Source organism: Rhinolophus ferrumequinum, chromosome 10 (genome assembly GCF_004115265.2).
Source record: "Rhinolophus ferrumequinum isolate MPI-CBG mRhiFer1 chromosome 10, mRhiFer1_v1.p, whole genome shotgun sequence".
NCBI lineage: Eukaryota > Metazoa > Chordata > Mammalia > Chiroptera > Rhinolophidae > Rhinolophus > Rhinolophus ferrumequinum.
In genome coordinates this window covers 53,627,906-53,647,394 of record NC_046293.1, presented here as the reverse complement: position 1 = coordinate 53,647,394, position 19,489 = coordinate 53,627,906, and the positions used below count along the sequence as shown (strand labels likewise).

Here is a 19,489-nt window from a genome sequence, read left to right as displayed (position 1 = left end):
CCAGAAGTCATGGGGGTCCTCCACGAGAAGTTAGTAGATAAAAGTGATGCCATTGTATTCCTAGAAACCCATCCTGAGACACACATACACACACATTCTAGCACCTCCTTATATAAGTTGTTCAACCAGGAAAGATGAACAAGCTGGCAACCCACCCACTACTCTGCAACCAAAATCTGTTCCATTTGATGTGGGCCTCAGTTTCTCTTCTCTCCTGACTCTCCTTCTCCCACATCTGGTTCCTTGGGGGCTTGGAGGTCTTCCTGCAGAGGGGCTAGGCGGGTATGAAGCTGGCACAAAACCCACCTCAGCCCTGCCCTCCCCACAAGCAGCAGTAGGGCAGTGATTAGCAGCTCTCCCCAAGGCTCAGAGGTAAGGGATTTTCTTTTCTTTCAAACATGTCACATCTGGCACATCTGCTTTCCTAGCAGTGATGCATTGCAAGGGGTATAATCAACAGTTGGGGCGGGGCCAGGATGCAGGTCTGTACTGACAGAAGCCTGAGCCAGAGACGCCAAGAGCAAAACTTAAGAACACCAACTACCCCCACTCCTATTTTACCCCAAGGGCTGAAGCTGAGCCCTAACCCCGCACCGTCTTTCTGCCTGAAAGCCAGGCACCCTCCTCGCAGCCCAGACCCCTTTTAGGAGACAGAGACAACGCAATGGTGCATTTTGCTTTGGGAAATTATGTAATCCTTTCTCTTGTCCAACCTTAAACTCTCCTACTGGAATTCAGAGGGAAGTGGGAAAGAACCAGTCACCTTTTCCCATCACAAGCTCAGAAGCAATATTTAGAAAAGCCCTGGTATAGTGTTTTCTCTAGTCTTTTGCCCCTGCTCTTAATCAGCTGCCCTCATCTCTTAATTGTTGTGACTTCTTGCTCCTTTCAAGCCCAATCCCTCACAGAAGGAAAACCCCCCCCACACCTTGGATTTAGTGTTTCAAAGGCTCTACCTGAATGCCTCCCTACAGCAGTTTGATGAGACACCACAGCACTTGGACTTCTCTGCCCCTTGGAACACCCCTTCTTCTCCCTTCCATTCTTCATGACTCTTTTATTGAGACACTACCTTTCAGCTAAGCAAAACTGCTTCTTTTGCTGCAAATTTCTCTCTTGCAATTTTAAAGGCCGTTCTTTTCTCTCATCAGAGACACCCTCCTTTCCTTTCTCTTTGGTCTTAATCTATCTCTTCCAAACACTCCCCCACAACCCCTCCTGAACGAAGTCTTCTGTCAATAACTCATCCATTTTGCTTCCAGCAGTGTCTCTCCATCCTCCATCACTACCTAGATCTCTGCCTTTATCTCGTTATGTCTGTGTGTTTGTCGTTATTCTGGGTATCACATAGTTCCCACCACACTGAGAGTGTCCTGATAAAAGGGACTCTGTCTCTCCCTCCAGTGCTTTGTATATTCCAGTTTCTTGAATCAGTAAAGGAAGGTAACTGAGTGGGAGAAAGACTTAAGGCCTAATACCTACTCTACTCCCAAAAAAGATATAACATACATACATACATATACACACATATGTACACACATATAAATACACATTCACACACCAACTCATCTCAAAAATGACCGAGCTTGTCAGATATAAATCATGTTTGGCTTTCAAATGCAATGGTAATTACATGGTATCTTAACTATCTGTGCAAACTGTCAGAGAAAATATATTGGCGATTCAAAGGAAAGAGGAGGAAGCATCCATTGAACACCACCCTCACCTTCTCTGAAGTCATCTGGAGATAGGACAGCACAGAAGGGCAAAAACGTGCCAGGGCCAGTCCCAACACTTTCAGAGCCTAATGGTTTTTCAGGTGAGATATGCTGTCACAAGCTCCCAGGGAGGAAGGGACATTCAAGATGAATTGCATACATCACCAGTCTCATAAGGTGTTGCAAGCAGCAGCAGGAGGGATTTAGCCAAATTTTCTGAAGGCATCCTGACGAGGTTGACTCTAGAAACAGAGGCCCCAGAGAGACTGAGTCCTTCCCTGAGAGTTTGGGAATCATTTGGTCTAACCTTCGTCCTCTAGGCAGAACGAGATCCACACTACTCCAGAAGGGCAGTGATGTTTGGAATACCCAATTTAAAATTTATAACGCATTAATATATTCAAAGGAGTTCTCTGTATCTGAGATCACGATTACTTTATTTCTTCTTAGCTATAGTTACAATTCAGGGTGCTCCTTCTCCAAGTGCTGCTCTCTCCTAACATTCTTCCCAAGAACAGACTGACACTTGCCTTAGCTTCCCTTTTCCTAGAAGCACCGCTGACATGTTCCCAGGCTACTTTTCATATGCATCTTTCTGCCAGTGTTGGAGAAAGCAGACTGACGGGTTTCAGAAGGAGGACCCCAAAGCAGTGTTGTATATAGGGACAGTCCAAGCAGGGAGACATGAAAGATGGAAGCCAGAGTAAGGCGGGGAGAGAAGAACAGCTGGAGAGCAGGAGTGAGGGCCTGAGGGTGAGAATCCCATCCCTGAGGGGCAGAAGGGTCAAGGGGAGCAGAGGGAAAATGAAAGAAACAGAGATTTCTTGTGGCTCCTCTAGCCGATCTCTGGCTTCTGTGCAGATTTCACATACACATACACATACTTGGTTACTTACCAACACCAAGCAAGAGAAATGTGTTGTCTAAAGCTGAGAAAAGAATAGTGCATTTATCAAAAACTTGCTTATGGACATTTCTAATGCATGTGTGTGTAGGTATTCCAACTTGACCTAACCACCTACAAAAAAAAATAACCAACAACAACAAAAAAGGTGCTGTATTCCTAATACAAACTTGCATAATCAGTAACCCCCAATTTCCTAGTTAGCATCTGGATGAACCCTGTTTGGTTCAGCACCCCACTAAGACCACAAGTTCCTTTGTCAAAGGAATAAGATTCTCTCCATTTTTCTCACTTGGGGACCTCAAGCTCACAAGCCCTACATTAGTTTCCCTCCTACTATCAGTCCCATTCCCCCAGAGTTGATGTTCAGGAGCCTTATAACGAATCTGTAAGTGGCCACTCTATCTATGGGCCCAGAGCAGTATGCCAGATACATGAGCAACAGATTCAGTACAGACCCTAACGGTTGATACAGCCTTCCCACTTCCCCAACAGGGTGATTGATATGCTATGGATTGGGGAACTAAAGAAGAGATAAGTGACTCTTTTCTAGTTCACGAAAGATAGAGCTTCAAGTTAGACCATCTCCAAAATTCCTAGGTTCCTAAAAATCCAGCATTCCTGAATTCCAAACACTGCAGGACTGAGATTTCCTGACCTGTCCTCACAGAGCCATGAACTCCAGTTATAAGGCAAACAAGGCCATGTTTGTCCCATAAAACCATCATGTGTGAGCTAATTAAATGACATCATAAAACAGGGAGATAAACGCAGGGAGCAGGGAGCCTACGTAGGGATGGGGATGGGATCAGATGGGTGGCTGATAAAGATATGCCAGGAGAAGAGTTGGGAGTGAATATCCTCCACCCCAACCTCAAGATTCCTCAGGAGTTTCCAGCCAACATCCAGTGAGGGATGAAGGGAAGGAGGATTTGAAGGAGGATATGAAGAGAAAAGTCATGCTAGGCCTAAAGGAAAAGACACTAGCAAAGGAAGCAAAGCAGTCTACACAAGTGTGAACCTCCCCGCTCCAGACACATTCATTCACTCACAGAGATTCTGACATATGCAAGTTAAACCAATTTGCATGTATACACAGTCACATGGAGAGATATACGTAAGCGGTCTCATCTATACAAACATTCGAAACACGATAACTCTCCCCGTAACTGATTGAGGCATCTTCTCCTGATACACAGGTATGTGTAAGCCATGACCTTGGGGATTTCTTTTAGCCTTAAAAGAGTCTTTGATTTTGTAATCACTGAACACACTGAAAGCATTTTAAAGTGACGTATGTTCACTCTTCCCCTAAACAAGAACCCATGGAGAATGTCATCAAAATGATGGGTACTTGGAGAGAATAATATTCACATTCACATCTGGTCACATGGCCCAGAGCTCTGCTGTCTGCAGCGGAACGGATGAAGGCTATAACTAACGGGTCAAGGTGCCTGTCCCAGATGACTACTCTGGTTGTGAGGGGCAGGAACTCACAGAATTACTAAAATAAGCTTAAAATTTAGATTCCTTTATCGATCTTCTTAGGCAAAGTAAGAGTGCGTCTCAGGAAGGCCTCTGCATTATCCCCTCGCCCATCCCCAGCCTAGCCACCTAAGCTGCCTCTCCTGGCTGCTGCACCCAGGCTCACATCTGCCCCAGAGAAGTTTGACTCAAACTTTACTTCCTCATGTCCATGCCTCTTCATGTTAGAAGGAAAAATTGGGAGTGGGGAGGAGCCCCAGATCAGTAAGACAAATTCAGGCATCCTGCCATTAATAGTCTTCTATGTACCAAGCACAGTCCACTGGGCGCAACTGAAGATACAAAAATGAATGTCTCTGCCCTTGGTCTTGAAAAATGTACATCTCCCTGTGCAAGGCTGTCTTTCTCAGCAATCCATAAAGGATCCTGGTATCCTGTAACACTGGCCTCAACTTTCACCATTCTCTGGTAAGTTCTTTTTTCTGCTGAATGTGCAGAAAATTGGAGCCCTGAATCACTGGCAGTAGAGAAGATGGTCTCTCTGGACACCTAGGTTCTTTTCTTGGCTCCACTCTGACTCCCTGGGCAGTTCTGGACAAGTCATGGACTCAGTTTCTCTACCTGGGAAGCGGGGGAGGCTCCCACTGACTAGCTCTCAACTTCACAGAGCAGCTTGGTGATTAATGGGTTAATGTCCGTGGGAGGCTTTGAGCTCTTGGGATGAAAGACACCCTAAAGCCCTGACTCTATTGGAAACTCTGCCCAGCCAACAAGATACCCTGAAACCAGAAAAGGGGCCTTTGATCATATATGAAGGGTTGTCTCTGGAAGAATGAACTAGAGGGAATGAGTTAAAACAGCAGCAGAAATTAAAGTAGCATGAAAAAACCTAGGGCGGGGGGTTGTCACTTTGTGAGGGGTGTAAATGTCTAACTATTACATTGTTTTGTACACCTGAAACTAATAATTAAAAAAAAAAAAAAAGTAGGGCTTTCTGGCTCCTGGGTGGAGTCCCTTGCCCCAGAGTTATTTACAGATCTTATACCTAGCTATAGAGAGGGGTGGTCTGGATCATCTCTGGAAGCTTCTTCAGGACATCCAACAATCAATTCCATATTAGATACTCTCTGAGAGGTATTTAATATTTCAGTAAATTACTTAACCTTAAATGGTTCCTCCACCCAAGTATGAAACAAACTGCTTTTCCCACTGTGCAAGTTGGTAGTAATCATAAAGAGGGAGAGTCTATTTAATATATTGAAAAATCTTTTTAATTGCTTAACAAAGTTAAATGTGCAAAAAACTTTTACTATACAATTTATTCAAAATCTATCACATATTCATTATCAAGACAAAGTGTATATATCGAGATTACAAACTGGGGTATGGAGTTAGACTTAAGTTCAAATACTGGCTCTGCCATTTACCAGTTATACAATTTTAAGCAAGTTGCTTAAATGCCCTGAACCTCATCTTAATCATCTCTAAAATGGGAAGAACAATGATTCCAACTTCATATGATATTGCAAAGATTAAATTGGAAAATTCTGAGGTTACCAAGAGTTGCCAAGGATGGTAGAACAACAGCAATTCTCAGATAATTCTGGTTAGAGTGAAAATTGGTACAAATACTTTGGAAAATAATTTAGTTTTACTGAGTAAATTTGAATGTTTACATACCCTATAACACGGCACTTTCACTACTAAGTATAAACCTTACAAAACATGGGCATGAGCATCGTGTTTAAGTACGTTCAGAGCAGCATTGTTTTCAGTTGATAAAAATTGAAAAGGATGCAGAAGATGCGTAGAGCAGTAGAGTGGATGAGTTATGGAACATGCATACAACGAAATATGTACAGCAATGAAAATGAACAAATTACAGCTACAAGCAACAACATGGATGCACAAATAAAATGCTGAGTAAAAACTGCAAGACACAGAAGAATACTCACAGCAAAATTATTTAAGGATGCATATATTGGTACTAAAACCATTATGAAAAGCCAGAAAATTATTACTACAAAATACAGGATAGTTACCTTTGGGAAAGAGAAGTGATTGTGATCAGAAAGAGACGTATAGGGGTTTCTAGGGTGCTGGCAAACTTTTTTAATTTTTTTATTTTTATGTATGGTGGTTACCTCGGTGTCACTATGTGCCACATTATTCATTAAAATGCACATATATTTACTAACAATTGTCACCCCAATAAACTTTAATTTAAAAAGATTCATATGTATTCTTTATACACTCTAATGAATATGCATCATATTTCACAATTTAAACATTAAAGAGATTTAATTAGGTTACATATATAAAGTGATTAATAAAATACCTAGTGTATACTAATGTCTCAAAGAATATGAGCTATTATACCCATTATTTATCTACCACTGGTTCAGAAATGATTCTTTCCCTCCATTAATCTTGGCAGATATGTGGATATGTTTAATAAACATTTACTGACTGCCTACTATGTGCGAGGCACAGTACTAGGGAGAGATGAACCAGACAGTGTCCCCATCTAAGGCGCTCACTACAGTGACCTGAATGCACCACAATGGACAAGCTCCTGCTTCCCAAGGCATGACCTTCTGTTTCTACATACCTGGGTTAAATATCAACCTCTCAATAACCACAAAATCATAAATAGGGATTTGCGTCTGGAAACAAACCTCCACTTCAAACCACTCTCCTGTTTTTACCAATCATATGGCTGCCCCAGATCATAGGTATCTATTCACCCTGCTACACAAACTGGATGCAGCCCATATCACATCTGCCATGCCCTCAACCATGGAAGAGAAAAAAGAACTGTGACAAAACTCTTCTGTGATAGAAAAATCTAATGTCTGCACTAGTAGCCTACCCATCCCTTCCCAGCCTAATCCCACCATCCCAGCTTGAGGGTACGAAATACATTATGACCCTGGGCCTTCGTTTACATGTAACAAACAGAGGTCAATTTATTTCTAAATCACTTTTTTTATGGCTCTATTGAACTATTTGCCACATTATTTATACGTTAATGGGCCAGGCCCCTCTGGGAAGCTCCCCATCTAATAAATAACGTGCCAAATCATTAAGCAAGGTGATAAAATCAAAGCCATTTAAAAATACATCAACCTGCATTCCCTTCCAGTGAAATAAGCTCCAGGGAACCAGAGAGGAGAAGGGGAGAGGTGAAAAACCACCTTCTATTACTGAGTTTGGTCAGGTGTAGGTTCCCTCTCCCGTGAGATAAAAATCAAAGCTGGGAGATCTAGATAACCTGGCTGCTTACCCACATCCCCAGCAGCTAGGGTAAGAGGAAGTGGGTAGGTATTACAATCAAGATGGTTCTAGGTATGCTTCAGGCTAGAGGATGCAGGAGCATCAGATTCTACCTCCCACCTGCCACTTAGGGGTATTGGGGACAGACAGAGAAGCCCAACTAGGCAAAGAAAGTTATGTCCTCTGGCTGGGACTTGTAGGTTAAAAAGAAAATCCGTTGAAGACTTTTGTCTATCCACATATATTCCATCACTACAATTCTCTCTTATTTATAATAAATCTGAGTCACAGAGAAGAACATTAATAATAATGATTACTCTGGCTCCCCCCCATTCCCCACCTCTTACCCCAAAGGGCTTATCACACCCTTCTTCGCCATTAGCTCACTCAGAAAACCTATGCAGAGCTAGCATAATGGTGACAAGAGAATGTGGCTGGAAGACTCACCCTTGAACTCCCTAAGGACTTGACCTTGAGCTCCTTCCAAGTGATCCAGAGAAAAAAGCACATGGGAACCCATCAGTCCATCTCTATCCTGAGGTCTTCTGCCTCAGGTGCTATAAGGAATGATCCAGAGAGATCATCCCTCTGGTTGATGGGAAAGATAAGACCCCCTCCCACCAGGACTCTGACCCAGACTGAAAATCTAAATAGCAATACAGATGAAGGAAGTACAAGTTGAGTATCTAAGCAGAGAGGGCATGCAGAGCGAAGAAATTATCTGTGGGATATAGGGAAGTTTATATAAATACCATGGGTGCCAAAAAATGTATACACATGACATGTATTCATCTTTTGTTAATGGTATATATTGAGTATTACAATTTTAATACAGTTTTTTCCTTTCTTAAAATGTGTATACATTTTTTTGGCACCCTCTGTATGTAAGTCCTAAGCAAATAAACCAAACATTGTTTACTTTAACCTTTACAAGAGCCCTGAAAGGCAATTTACAGATACAGAGAAAGGAAGAGATTTAATCAAGGTCACAGACCATGTTAGAGGGCCAGGGTTTGAATCCATATCTGTTTATCTACAAAAGTCTACGTTCTTTTTATTAAATCATCATGCCAAGGAGCAGAGATGAGCTTTGAGTTGAATCCTAAAGGAAGAAACACATACGGATAAACTAAGAGAGCAGGAGAAGTGGTGTTGTCAAAATACAGGATGCCTGGGCCCAGATATTGCATGAGACATACACTAAAAATTATTCAGTATTTATCTGAAATTCAAATTTAATTGGCATCCTGTCAACCCTCAAAGCAAACAACTCTTAAACCTTAAAGCAAGACAAATGGCATGGGTGAAGGCTCCCAAGTGAAGGAAAACAAGGCTTGCGGGGAGGATGAGAAATAGGTTCGCCTAGTTAGTGTAGACAGTCTTATAGTGGGAAGTCAAACATTCAGGAGAGATGGCCACAATCAGCTGCCAGAAAGTTTTGAAGAGGAAAGTTCAGATTTGATAACAGAATAGAAAGTCTTTGGTTCTAAGTTGTAAACTTCGAGGAAAGGAAAAAAAAATAGTTTCATAGATTTTAGCATGGGAAGAGAGTTTATAATAGCACAATACCTTGTATTTGTATAGTATTATACTTTAAAGTTTTCAAAGCACTTACACATGCATTATGTATTTTTGATCCTCATGGACCCCTGCATGGTACATCAAATGGATGGTACCTGCTCCCGTCAGCCTACTAACTGGTCTCCATCCTTCCCTCTACTACCATCATCCTGAAAGGCACTACACTGCCTCTCCCCCCAGCTCTACCACTCTGAAACTGTTCTCACAAAGTCACCAGTGACATATCCAATGACTTCTTTTCATCCTTCACTCCACTGTACCTCTCTTTGGCATTTGACATTGTCAACAAACTATCTGTGATACGATTCATCTCTTTTTTTTTTAAATTTTATTTTATTTATTTAAGTGTGTTTTTCCAGGACCGATCAGCTCCAAATCAAGTAGTTGTTCCAATCTAGTTGTGGAGGGCGCAGCTCACAGCAGCCCATGTGGGGATCGAACCGGCAACCTTGTTGTTAACAGCACCACACTCTAACCAACTGAGCTAATGGGCCACCCCATGATTAATCTCTTGTTCTTCTACCTCTTGAATCACTTCTTCTTAGTCTCTTCCCTCTTTTCTTGTTCTTCCACCCTCCTCTTTAAGTAGGTTTCCATCCTTGGTCTTCTCCTTGAGTAATTTCATCAACTCTATTTTCAAACCCTGAATGTGTGCTGGTGACCCCCAAATCTACATCTCCCACTGGTACTCTAGATGCTAGATTGGAATTTAAATTGCCTCCTAGATATCCCTACTTACTACCCCCATTTCAATTCATCCTCCGACTGCCACCAAATCCAGCCATCTTAGTTACCCAATGAATAGTTCCTTGTTACTCACAGGACAAGTTCCAACTCTTTGGCAGATTTGTCCATTGTCATATAGTTATGGCAAAATTTGGTCTAAATCAGGAAGTCAGCGAACTTTTCTGTAAAGGACCAAACAGTAAATATTTTAGGCTTTGCAAGCTGCATATGGTCTCTGCTGCACATTCTTCTTCTTTTTTTTTTTAATACAACCCTTTAAAGAAGTAAAAAACATTCTTAGCTTGAGGATTGTACAAAAACAGGTCATAGGTCATAGTTTGCCAACCTCTAGGGCCAGGTCTCCTAATTCCCAATCTTGTTCTCTTTTCCTTACTTTCGGAAGTTAAAAAACTTATATGTCTAGAGTATTGACAGTTTAAAAAATTCCTTTCATATACATTATCATATTTGTTTTCTCTTCTTTGGACCCCCATTGGAGATTATCTGTACCTCTCTAATGGCACAAATTATTACCCTACTAGGCTATTCTTAAAGACAATGATTATCTCATTCATTTTTTTTATATTCCATAGCAACCGCCCAATATGTTTTCCATAATAGGTGCTTTAAATGTTTGTTAAATGAATTAATAACCTAGTTTTAAGTTTTTATTTAAATAAGAAAAGTGAAGAAGGGTCTGAAAGCAGAACACTCCATCAGGTGGCTGGTGCTAATCTGGGCTGTAAGGACAGCCACGGGGATAGGAAGAAATGGGAAGGATGAAGGGAACCCACAACGGTAAGGTCGCTGCTTCCCCCACTGGGAGTTTCATCTCTCTAAGAGTTGAACTGCCTTAGGTTTCTCCACGAGAAAACCCACGCTGTCTGGAAGCTGTGATTGTCTGTGGGGGTCTTACCTGCTTCGCTTGAGCACCAGAGGCCTCCAGGCCTGACTGGAATGAAATCAGAGAATCCTAAAGGTAGAAGGCACCTTAGAGTTTCAGCTTTCACCTGTAGGCTTCTGCTGTAGTCTATTGATTAACTGCCTCTGGAAGTCCCCAAGCTCAGATGTCTGGAATTTTTTGTTAGCCCCTTCCAAATGCACAAGTTAGTAAGAGAAGGCAGGAAGGTAGAGGAGAACACAGCTTCATGGAAAGAGGAGATCAAAAAAGTTTTTAACAAGCAGATGGCTATACGTGGTCAGCTCCCAGTTGTCTGGGCTGAGGCAGGAGAGCCGTGACACAGCTTTCACCAAGCCAGTAGAAAAAGTAAATAAATTCTTTTGGACTTCTTAATGCAGCATTTTTAATCTTCCAAAAATGTATCTTTGCCTTCAGAATTATCTTAGGAATTGTGTCTCGCTGGGAAACAAAGGAGAAGGCAGTCTTGATTAGGAAAAGATAGTGGATGAGATTTGACGACACTATTCCTGCAGCTAATCTGAGACCTGGCGGTTAGGATAAAAATCACTGCATTTTCCTATCAGAGCCTCAATAAAAACTTGTTAAAAACTTTTTTGATCTCCTCTTTCCATGAAGCTGTGTTCTCCTCTACCTTCCTGCCTTCTCTTATTAACTTGTGCATTTGGAAGGGGCTAACAAAAAATTCCAGACATCTGAGTTTGGGGACTTCCAGAGGCAGTTAATCAATAGACTACAGCAGAAGCCTTGAAGCCGGGACACTTTCACCCTGAATACCCAGGTCTAATTCAACTAGTCGCCGCAATGGAGTACAGGTGGAGGTGCCTCCACTGGTAGCCGTCAAGCTGCAGGTGTACTCAGAGCCCACAGTAAGCAGGGCCTGCACCCAGTAAATCTAAAGCCACCCTCCCTTCACTTAGGCTCAGTTCTTTGCACAAAGATCAAAATGATGTGTCAATACAATTGGCCAATTGCCAACTGCCCTTTTCCTCCCAAGAAAAGGGTGACTCCTGTGTTTCATAGAACTGTTTTAAACAAATGTCCTATCTATTCAGGAAATAACTCTGACATCTGGTGACATAGTGAGTCAGAAAATGGTTGATATGGAGAGGTTGCAAACAAGGTGTAGAACCTCACTGCTCAACGCGTGGTCCATGGACCAAACAGCGTCAGCATCGCTGGGGAGCTTATTAAAAGTACAGAATTTTGGACCCCACCACAGAGTCACTAAATCAGAATGTGCGTTTTAACCAGACTCTAGGCGATCTGTACGCTTATTAAGGTTAAAGAGGCACTGATGTATGAGGTTCTGCTACTTAGCTGTGTGACCTGGGGCAAGTTATCTGACTTCTTCATACCTCAGTTTTCTTATCTGTAAATTTGGGATAATAATAGTATCTCCTCCTACAGTTGTTGTGCGACCTTAATTAACACATGTAAAGTGCTTAGGCTTGTACCTGGCATCTGGTAAGTATGCAACAAATGTTAGCCATTATTACTGTTCTCTTTGATGCACTCCATAAATCCCACTAAGGGGAACTGGCTGAACATAAGGTGACAGGAGAGGAGGAGGAGCGGGGATATATGTCTGTGTGTGTGGTGGGATGGAGAGAAGGTCATCGATAACAAGAGGAATAACTTTTTTGATTGCTAATGAAAAATTCAATTGCGGCCAAGCTTAGGGTACCCAGAGCTCTAAGAAGAGCGAATGATCCGTCATATGATGGATTTATTAACATACGTATACCATTGCCAGGCCCTCTGCTGGGAACCGGAGATAGAATGGTGAATAAGACAGACAACGCCACAGCCCCCAAATTAGGGAAGTTCTGAAGTGTGTGCTAATACTGGTGGAAGGGAAGGCCTATCAATTTCATACTACTGTGACTCATTTAGACAACCCAAAACTGGGGCCTTGGAAATTTGGTTTGGCTCTCTCCTCAGATCTTATTAACCTGATAGTTCCCCCAACTCTTCTTTCTTCCATGTCTCACAGACAGCCAACTAAGGTAGTGAAGCAGCTCACAGTGGCTGCATCAGCTGCTGAGCTGAACACATTAAGAGTAAGAACTAGCCATCGCAGGGGCCAGTTGTCCACATAGTCCCACTTTCCTTCAATTGTCTGCTCTTCTTACTCCCCTTGTTTGGAAACCTCTAATGGTACACAAGGCCATTCACACTCTAGCCCCAAACTGTTTGGCAGTCTCATGACAAATTATTACCCCTTCCTGTATGCACCCTACACCTTAATTACAAGAGTAAAAATTGGGGCTCTAGGGCCGGCCCGGTGGCTCAGGCGGTTGGAGCTCCATGCTCCTAACTCCAAAGGCTGCTGGTTCGATTCCCACATGGGCCAGTGGGCTCTCAACCACAAGGCTGTCGGTTCAACTCCTAGAGTCCCACAAGGGATGGTGGGCTCTGCCCCCTGCAACTAAGATTGAACACGGCACCTTGAGCTGAGCTGCCTCCTGGATGGCTCAGTTGGTTGGAGCGCGGGCTCTCAACCACAAGGTTGCCAGTTCGATTCCTCGAGTCCCGCAAGGGATGGTGGGCTGTGCTCCCTGCAACTAGCAACGGCAACTGGACCTGGAGCTGAGCTGAGCTCCTCCACAACTAAAGAACTGAAAGGACAACAACTTAAAGCTGAACAGCACCCTCCACAACTAATATTGAAAGGACAACAACTTGACTTGTTAAAAAAAAAAAAAAAAGTCCTGGAAGTACACACTGTTCCCCTTCCCCAATTTAAAAGAAAAAAAAAATTTATAAAATAAAAAATTGGGGCTCTATTCAGAACTAGGTTTTAAATCTAAGCTTTGTTGCTTACTGTATATGTATGAAATTGGGCAAGTTATACAACCTAAGCCTCAGTTTTGCATCTGTTAAATAGGAATAACAATAATGAAATAATAATAAAAATTGCTATTTTTACTCCATATCAAGCACTGTTCTAAGCACTATCTACCTATTGATTCACTTAATCTTCACAACATTCTACCTCAGAACGCTCTTGTAAATAAGTGAATCAACACATGCAAGTGCCTAGAACCATGACTGATATGAAGTAATATTCACCATTATTATTATTACTGATATTAATATTACAACACAAACCGGCTTTATTGTGCCTTCGTACCTTTAATAGTTCCCTCTCTCTGGAATGACCAACTCTCTTTCTCTGCCGCAAACTCCTAGTGTTCCTCCAAAAAATCCAGTTTTTCAGGCTTCCATACCCAGAATAGAGCATCTCTTCTCTATATGTTCTCATAGTACTTTAAATATCTCTCACTTACCCTAGTTCATTGTTAGCATATCAGTTTCTGCCACTAAACTGTGGGCTTCGGAGCAGTTAAGATCCTATCTTGTTTACTTTGTATCACTAGGGCTGACTGTAACATATGGAACATAGCAGGTACTAAATGAATGTTTGTTGAATGAATAAATGAAGGTCTGACTGAATGATTAAATACTTTCAGAAAAGGGCCTAAAATGGGAAGTTCCAAAGAGAAGGAAGGTTGGGGAGTAAAACGCTCTGGATATCTTCTGCCCTGCATCCCCCACCCCTTGAACACAAAGCCATTCACCAGCACAAGTTTCCCCACTATCACTGGATGGCTTGCACCTCCCCACTAAGAATACTCCCCAATCCCCTCTTGCTGTAGACACACCACTCACCTCTGGCAGCGACAGAAATAAAGAGGATTACATCATTTGTTACAACAAAATGGTTATTATAGTAATAAGTATAATTAGCATTAGACAATTACAATAATAACACATTTCCTTGCTGCAGAGGTACTTTTTTAAAAAACAGGTTTATTTAATGCCCCCTCACACACCCCCAAGAAAAAACAACTCTTTTCACGAAGAGCAGAGGCCTCTTTCATTCTGCTGAGATGCTATCTTAATGAAGGAACATTATTGACAAACCCCATAAAATGGGAGCAGATTCCCTTGGAGCAAAATCTCTTTTGCTCTCTCTCTCTCTCTCTCTCTCTCTCTCTCTCTCTCTCTCTCTCTCTCTCGTTTTTCTGGAGAAAAGAAAACTCGTGCCTCTCTTTCGAAGGATTAGGAGAACTGATTGAAGGATAAAAAAGATGAGGCCAGGGAGAAGCAAAAAGAAAAATCTTCTCAAACAGCTAGAACATAATATCCGTTGTTGACTATCTTCCACCCTTTCTTCCTGGTTGCACAGACCAGGAAGGGAAACAGCTATTTACTCATTGTGGTGGATGAGGTTTTAGGTAGTTTTCCAAGCTCTCTAGATGCAAGAAGCATGTAGGGTGAGATAGCAAAGGCCTAAGAGGAGACTGCAAATGGGTCATGACCAGGGCCTTTTACTTCATATGGACAAATCCACATTAGATGCTTATATAAAATCTATTTGGTTATTTCCTGCTTTTTCCAAAAAGATTTGGGAGAGCTTACAATAATCTGCAAGGCAAGATTTAAACATTAGAGAGAAAATTAGGATACACAGATGAATATTTCATAAACTTGTTGCCATACACATCAGTGCACGTGTACTTTCCACACATGTATACAAACATAGACGCACCCCATCCCCATACATAGACATATACCTCGTACACAGTAGGCTCTCAAGAAATACTTAGTGAATTAATGAAACAAACCCACCCCTAAAGACAAAGAAATATAAAAATAAGTAACTCAAATAGATACAGCCTAAGATACAGGCATGTAAATACATATAAACATTCATACATAAAATACATATGTGAATACATACCTCATGTATATAAAACAGATCACTAGTCATAGACACATGTAGTATACACACCATTTTACACACATATGCATAAAATTAAACCCCACCCTTTTACAACTGACACAGCCATAGATGGACATATAGTACTTTGCAAACTCATATGTACATATGAAACATGGCCACATTTCCACATATATGAGCAAGTGCATACTCACTCATATAAACATACATTCATACACATAGACAGGTGCATACAGATTACACACACACACACACCATAAATAAATAAGGACAGCTATAAAGATAAGTGCCTGTGCTCATCACTCTTATCTTCTCTAAGTGACAGTGCCCAGAGGCATGAAGTTAATCTAGGGCTCTAGTCCATTACACCCAATGCAAGAGAAGGCAAAAGGCCACCTACTAGGGAATCTGTCTGTCTCCAAGGCCAAGCACACCAGTGCCTGTCTTGTCCAAGTACCCTGGGATTTCAACCTCACCATAGATCACTGGAAGTGAAATGTGTGTTGACCTACTTTCCCCGGTGCTCCAGATAAAGCTCCTCTTTACCCTCATTGACTCCCAGTATGTGGTCCATTTCATCATACTTCCTCTATGAACGTTCTTCCATTCTCTTTGAATTTTTAGCCAAGTAGGTTGCCCCATAAACCACGGATACTCCCCTCTCCTCACCCACTGTCAGCAGAACATATCCTCTTTACTCTATTGGTATCAGTGTTCCTCTTCCAAGGAGCCTTCTCAGATCTTTCTCTTAAGACATTAAGCTGCATATGGGGACCGGTCCGGTGGCTCAGTCAGTTAGAGCTCCATGCTCCTAACTCCAAAGGCTGCTGGTTCGAGTCCCACATGGGCCAGTGGGCTCTCAACCACAAGGTTGCCGGTTCAATTCCTCCAGTCCCGCAAGGGATGGTGGGCTCCGCCCCTGCAACTAAGATTGAACACGGCACCTTGAGCTGAGCTGCCGCTGAGCTCCCGATGGCTCAGTTGGTTGGAACACGTCCTCTCAACCACAAGGTTGCCAGTTTCGATTCCCGCAAGGGATGTGTGGCGTGCCCCCTGCAACTAGCAATAGCAACTGGACCTGGAGCTGAGCTGCGCCCTCCACAACTAAGACTGAAAGGACAACAACTTGAAGCTCAACAGCACCCTCCACAACTAAGATTGAAAGGACAACTTGACTTGAAAAAAAGTTCTGGAAGTACACACCGTTCCTCAATAAAGTCCTGTTCCCCTTCCCCAATTAAAAAAAAAAAAAAGCTGCATATGGAACAACCATGTTATCTTTCCATAAATAGCTTTCCTTTCCTGTAAATGTCTCAAATGCATTTATTCCAGTTCTCTTTAATCACTTATAGGTTAAAATGTGTTATTACATTTTTTGTATGTCTTTTAGGGGTATGGTCAAAAATATCTATCTTGGATTTAATTTTCTGATTCTTAGGGGATTTGGGCCTACCTATGGATGCCTTTAAATAGTGACCAACACTTGGGCATTTTCATTCTATCCCCACTTTATCTTTGGATGGACCCTGTCTTAGGTGTTTCAGGAAGATACACAGAGTAAAAGAGATGTAACCCCATCTTAGGGGTTCTCAGACTGATGGTAGAAACAAACATTAAGGAAGAAACAGAATAGTAAGGAAAAAAATCTATGTCAGAAATAGAAGAGGATTTCATTCAGATTCCTTATTTTCCAAGTAAGGAATTGAAGTTCAGAGAAGTGAAGTGAACTTTTCCAGAGTCGCTAGAAAATAAGTGGCAGAGAAGGATGTAATTCCATGTTCCTGTCTCTTAGTCCACTATTCTTTCTATTATATCAGTATTCCCAAACTGAATTTCATGAAACACAAATGTCCCAAAACCTGATAAGAGGTTTTTCTTTAAAAGAGGTTCTGTGGTCTAATAATATTGCATATTATGTCCCCTCTTGGAGATTCAAAATGAATATTAATATGTTAAATTTTCTGAGAAGTCCTGTGGTTTAAGAATCTAGTTTTGTCTAGTCCAGTGTTTCTTAAACTGACCTGCTCATGTAATACTTTTTTAAGACATTCCTATTGACATCACGTGGGACATGAGCATTTTGAGGATTGCACAGTTTAGGAAACACAGCACTCCTCTAAACACAACAAGGGGGGATTTGAATTGGGTTTCTTCTAAAACAGAGAGGAAATGAATTAAGCACAGACATGAGCATAAGACTACCTCCTTTTCTATGGAGGAAAATGTGAAGCAGGGTTTAATGAAAAGCAAGGTGGGGATATCCCAAGAGGTAGAAATAATTGAAACGTTTAAGGGAAGGAGATGGTTAGGATTCAGAAAACAAGTTCTCCCAATACTGGGAAAGGAGAGAAAAGATGATGATTGTTATTATAAGATGCTAGGAAGGGGGGATTTCAAGTCATTTAGTTAAAATATGGAAGCATCAGTATTGCTCATATCAAGAGTTGGCAAGCCCCAATCATGAGAGGGAAGAGCCTCACACATAGTAGGCATTCAATAAATATTTGTTGAATGAAAGAATCAGTGAGGCAAGCCAATTTGCCTCAAGCAATGAGAGAGCCCAAGCCAAGTGAATTTGAAGTTACTGCTAATCTTCTGTACCTCCAGGGAGAATTAATGTTCTATGGGAAAAAGGAGTAGGAATATATGACCAAAGACCCATTACCATTGGCTGTCTTATTTCCATGGGGTCGGAGGGATTTTCCCCGGCAAACCCAAGCAATAGAAATGAGTGCAGTTGGTGGAGTGAATGAGTCAGGTTGAGCTGTTTGTTTATTCTCCAGGGCAGGGACATGCAAGAGTCAATAAACACACTGGAGCCTCTTTGACTAGACCTTGGAGCAAGAGATCAGCTTGTTTGTTCTAAAGAATTTGAACTTGGGTCAAAATGGCTCTCAGGGCCTCCCTTCCCTGGGGTAGAGACCTCCAGGCAGCAACTGAGGTCATCCACTGGGCAGCCAGGTGCTCCACCTAACAATGCATTCCACATAAGAAGTTCCTTTCACCAAGCTGTTTTTTTTCCCTTCATATCATGCAGTGGACACATCAATCTGCCACCTACTAGTTGCAGGATGTCTTATTATTTAACACAGTCCACAAACTGGTAAGCACCAGGTTAAGGTTATGGCATAGTCAAGTTGGTTCACAAGGTTACAGAATCCCAGGACTGGAAAGAACCTTAAGAAGCCATTTCAAATAACCCCCTACCTCTAAACAGTATCACCATACCCACCACCTCTAAATCAGTCTTTCTTCCTTCTTTCCTCTCCCCAATTATGGAAGTAATTTTAACTTTCTCAGACTGTCTAATCCCAGCGGTAGCCAGGCAACAATATAAGATCTCTGTGCATTCCAGTCCTTGCCGTTAGGAAGCTCTTGATCTAAGTAAACTGATGGAACATAAGCATCCATAACTGACTTCAAAATGCTTGTTAAGCAACCAAGCAGCAAGTGCAAACCAAAAACTGGGCCAAAAAGATGAAGAGCCAAGAAGTATTCAAAGTATTCAAAGGTTACTTAGGGAAGGCTTCCTGGAAGAAAGACTATGAAGCTGGGCTGGAGAAGAAAGGGGAAGAAGGGACAGAAAAGTGAAGGTATCCCAAGCCTGTGGAGGGACGTGTTTAAGGGATCCCAGCTTTCAGAAGCCAGAAAACATGTAGCATGGACTAGAGACAAGGAAGCAGCTTGAAAACGCTAAAGTAGACAATGGGGAGGGACAGAAAAGAACTGAGTGGAAGGAAGGCAATAGAGGAGTCTTGCAAGTGAAGCTAGAGTTTGAATATGACATGTTACTACATGGTGTAGTATTAAAAGTCTTAAAGTATGAGTCAAGAGGCATGGGTTCCTGTCCTAGATCTGCTACTATCTCATGTGCCATAGGTTGTAGTCTTTTCATCTGTAAAAATAAGGGCATTGAATTAGAGGACCTACCGGGTCCCTTGCAGTTCTAAAACTCTCAATGCTAAGGTACAAGAGACAATCAGAACTACCACGGCGGTTCCTAAACAAATCCATTTAATATTTTTCCCTTATATAATACAAGTCTAAGTTCCCTTTATCCCTGCGACTGAATTACAACTTGAGCATATTTACTACGTCAAAGATTAATCCTCTAAACCCGGCAAGCTTGC

At 41.9% G+C, this 19,489-nt stretch overlaps 1 non-coding gene across 1 annotated transcript; it reads right to left on the bottom strand.

The window, feature by feature from the left end:
• Nucleotides 1-9,384: 9,384 nt before the first annotated feature.
• TRNAN-GUU (transfer RNA asparagine (anticodon GUU)) lies at nt 9,385-9,458 on the bottom strand. The gene has a single exon. It is a non-coding gene; the product is annotated as a tRNA-Asn (tRNA).
• Between the last annotated feature and the right edge of the window lie 10,031 nt (nt 9,459-19,489).